This window comes from Benincasa hispida, chromosome 3 (assembly GCF_009727055.1).
Source record: "Benincasa hispida cultivar B227 chromosome 3, ASM972705v1, whole genome shotgun sequence".
NCBI classification, from domain to species: domain Eukaryota; kingdom Viridiplantae; phylum Streptophyta; class Magnoliopsida; order Cucurbitales; family Cucurbitaceae; genus Benincasa; species Benincasa hispida.
In genome coordinates, this window is record NC_052351.1 from 61,704,421 (window position 1) to 61,709,072 (window position 4,652).

Here is a 4,652-nt window from a genome sequence, read left to right on the forward strand (position 1 = left end):
TGAGTTTGTCTTGTTGTTTTGTTCCTTACCATGACTAGTCTATGACACACTCATATGAATTGTTTTTGCATTAGAATAGGTTATACTCGATTGGGATCAAAGCTCATTCAAACATTCGTGAAGGCTGTGTTCTGTTCATTGCATTTGAGTGCTGCTTTGGACGCATTGGAAATCGGTCGAGGAATACTTGAAGAATAGTTCTTCAAAGGTACAAATACTCTATCCCCTATATCTCTTGTAGCATGCTGTAATTTCTGATTATGCATAACCTAATCATTTCCGTTTAAGACTGTAATTATTTGTGTTCATTCTGAATGAGATTTGGAAAAATCACTTCTGCTGCTCATGGAGATCTCTATTTAGATTTCCTTCAGTATATAGATGATATCCTACTCATTGGGAATGATGTGGGTTTAATGACTACAGTTAAGAACAAGCTAGCGACCCAATTTCCAAATGAAAGATTTGGGAGAGACTCAATTTCTGGGTATTCAGATCTTTTGAGAGCGAAAGAACAAAATGCTTGCACTATCTCAGGCGTCATATATAAAGGAACTCTTATACAAGAGTATCTTTGAGCGGAAGCGGATCTTTCCAAAAGCATTGTGAAAGAATTACCACATTTACATTCACACATACAAATATGTATCATAATACTAAATTACTAACATGCTTAGAGATAAATAAACAGGATAACAAGTAAACTTACCAGTTGAAGACTCTCTTCGCAGCAAATTTCGCTTTCGCTGAAATGACAAGCTATCATTAGCAACATTCAATCATCTATAACGAACAGTCTCCACACAAACAGATGAAGAATAGGGACAACACCACCACTTGGAACCCTCAGTATTCTCAGAGTGAGAATCCAAAGAGTGGGCTCTGTTCGGATTTGGTAGAGGGGAGGAGGAAAAGAGATCGTATACAACGATCAAGTAAGTGGGAGAAAGACTCGTTTATCGTATAGACAAAATGCTTGATTGTTTAGGTGAAGTATACGATCGTGTAGGAAAAATTAAGCGATCGTTTAGTAAAGCTCGGGTGCTAAACGATCGTTTAGTAAAAGATAAGCGATCGTTTAGTAAGTAGCGCGTGCGGGTATAAACGATTGTTCAATAAATAGCACTATCGTATAGGATTTGATTTACTAAGCGATGACCTTCTTGAATCACAACACACTTGAGCTATTTAAGCGTCTCAAAATGATTCTTCATCTTACTCATCAGTTACGAAAATAGAAGAGACGTCGGCCAATTATCCTATAACTGTCCAATTAATAAATAATAAATATAATCACATTATATTCATAACCTATCGTTTAATATCATATATTAACCATAGTATTTTTCCTCCACTAGATATAAATCATATTTATATCCAATTTTCTCCAAATTAATGTATCTCATACATAAAGTGAATTATATCATATATAATTAACTAGTTCAATTATATCATATATAATCGAACACCCATTTGTCAATTTGATCATTTCAAACTAACCCAAAAAGTGATTCTCAACTTGTATCCAAGCTACCAAGGGGACCTTATGGACCTATGGCTCGAAGCTCCAACGGTACATGAATAACTGACTAAACTCTTTAGCCACGATATCACCATCCGTTAACTACCAGACATTCCACTAAAGATTGACAGCTAAACTCTTCTTACCACAGATATATTTCTGTGTCCATCGAATATAACCAATCATCAGTACGATGACCATTCACATATGCTCGTAAGTATAGCTGGGCCAATTTACCATTTTGCCCCTATATTTACATCAGCAACACTCAATTGTCTACCACGAACAGTCTCCACACGAACAAATGAAGAACAGGGACGACACCACCACTTGGAACCCTTAGTATTGTCGGAGTGAGAATCCAAACAATGGGCTCTATTCGGATTTGGTAGAGGGGAGGAGGAAAAGAGATCGTATACAATGATCAAGTAAGTGGGAGAAAGACTCGTCTATCGTAAAACCTTTTTCATTTCGAATTCTTTTTGAAAAGCTAATAAAAGATTTTAAAGCTTCATCCTTATGAGATAAAAATAAAACCCAAGTAAATCTCAAAAAATCATCAACTATAACAAACGCAATGTTTTCCACTTAGACTTGCAACTCTAGTAGGTCCAAAAAGGTCCATATATAACAGTTGCAAAGGTCTAGAAGTAGAAACCATTTTCTTTGGTTTGAAAGAAGACTTGGTTTGTTTACCCATTTGACAAGCATCACAAACTTTATCTTTTTCAAAGTTTAATTTTGGAAGACCTCTAACAAGGGATTTCTTAGAAATATTTGAAATTAAATGTATGTTAGCATGACCTAACCTTCTATGCCACAACCACGAATCTTCATGCAATGCAGATAAATATTTATTTTCTACTATAGGACAATCTAATAGATCAATAGTATAAACATTTTTATCTCTATTTCCTACAAACAGAACTTTTCCATCACATGCATTTTCTATTGTACAATTTTTATCACTAAATGACTAATACTTAATAAATCATGCTTTAAACCATCAACCAAAAAAAACATTTTCAATAAGAAAATTCGAACCGTTACTAATATTACCTTTACCAACAATCTTACCCTTTTTATTGTTATCGAAGGTAACGTATCCTCCATCTTTCTTTTCTAGGTATGTGAATTTTGTGTGGTCCCTAGTCATATGTTTTGAACATCCATTGTCCAAGTACCACTTATTCTTTATGGATCTCAAACATACCTGAGAGAATTAATTCTCAAGATGTAACCTTAGGTACCCAAATTTGTTTGGGTCCTTGGGGGTTAGCTAACAAAAATTTAGGAATCCATCTCTTTTCATTCATAATATTGATTTTTCTTAAATTGCATGCATAAGCTTTGTGACCAAGTTTTCCACATGCATGACAAATAATAGAACCTTCTTTGATAAAGTAGTTTGTAAATTTATTTTGTTTTTGGTGAGGTTTATAACCTAAGCCACTATTATCAAATATGCATTGTTGCTTACCCATCATGATATCTAAATTCTTTTTCCCATTTGTAAACTTTAAAAGAGTAGCTGAAATATCGTCATTTTTATTTTCTAATAATTTATACTCTTCTTTTAAAGCATGCAAATTTGATTTAGATAAATCTAGATCTTTTCCAATTGTCTCATTTTTCTCGTTTAGATTATCTAGCTCAATTAATAAATTATTATTTTTAAGAGCTAATTTAGCATTTTTCTTCCTAAGAGACATATATTTGCAACCTAGTTTTTCAAATTCAATCTTTATTTTACATTTTGTTTTTTTTTAATCTTATTAAATCTGGAATTTTTTCTAATTTTTTGCAAAAAAGTTTTGAAAAAATTGAGTTTTAAAAGCTGTTTTTCATTAGAAATTTTTTGTCTTGAAAATTGGTTATTAAAACCTTTTTTTTTTCTCACTTCTTAATCTTTGAAATCTTTTTGATTAAAATCTAAACTTTGGAAAAGTATTTCTCTTTAACAAAAATCTTTTAAAAAAAAATTATATTCTCTTCCTCTTTCGAAAAACTTAATTGTTCAAGCTTATGACAACTACTGGAATAAATGGGTATGGTTAAGATCAATCTACCACTAGGCTACCTTTGTTTTGATGGAAATAATTATGCATGGTGAAAAACTAGGATGAGAATTTATTTGAATTCTATTGACTATAATCTATGGGAAATTGTTTTTAATGGTCCTTTAATTCCTACTAAGATAGTTGATAATAAAGCTATTCCTAAGGAAGAAAAAGAGTTTAAATGATGAAGATAAAAAAATTTTTCTATTAATGCTAAAGCCATGAACTATCTGTTTTGTGTTTTATGTCCTGATGAGTTTAATCGAGTCTCTACATGTAATTCTGCTAAAGAAATTTGGGATATGCTTGAAGTAACTCATGAAGGAACTAATCAAGTTAAAGAGTCAAAGATTAGCATGTTAGTTCATATTATGAATTGTTAAAATGATGCAAATGAAACTATATCTGAAATGTTTACTAGGTTCACGAATATTTGTTAATGTTTGAAGGATTAGGAAAATCTATACACCTCTGAAAATGTGAGAAAAATTCTTAGATACTGCTAAGAGTTGGGAAGCTAAGGTGACGACAATCCAAGAAGCAAAAGACCTCTCAAAAACTTCCACTAGAGGAGTTCGTTGGATCTCTCATGACACATGAGATAATCATGAAGGCCAATGTGGAAGAAGGTGTCAAAAAGAAAAAGAGCCTAACATTAAAGTCCACTCAAATTCAAGAGGACTCTAAAACTGAAGCTGAACTAAATGATGAGGAGTTCGCTTACTTGACCAAGAAGTTCAAAAAGCATTTTAGGAAAAGGAACTTTTCAAGAAAGTCAACAATCAAGAAGGCAAAGAAGAAAAGAGCAACAAAGATACAATCATCTGTTATGAATGCAAAACCCGGACACGTGAAGTGGGATTGTCCTCAAAGAAAAGCCATTTTTCAAAAAAGACCAGGAAGGCCATGAAAGCTACTTGGGACGAAAGCGATGAAAGCGAATCTGAAAGCGAGGAAGAAGTAGCAAATCTGTGCGTTTGGCTTTTGGAGACGACGACGACGACGATGACGAGGTAAGTCCTGAAAACCTTATTTTTGATGAGCTCATGATGCATATATGAAGCTCTAAA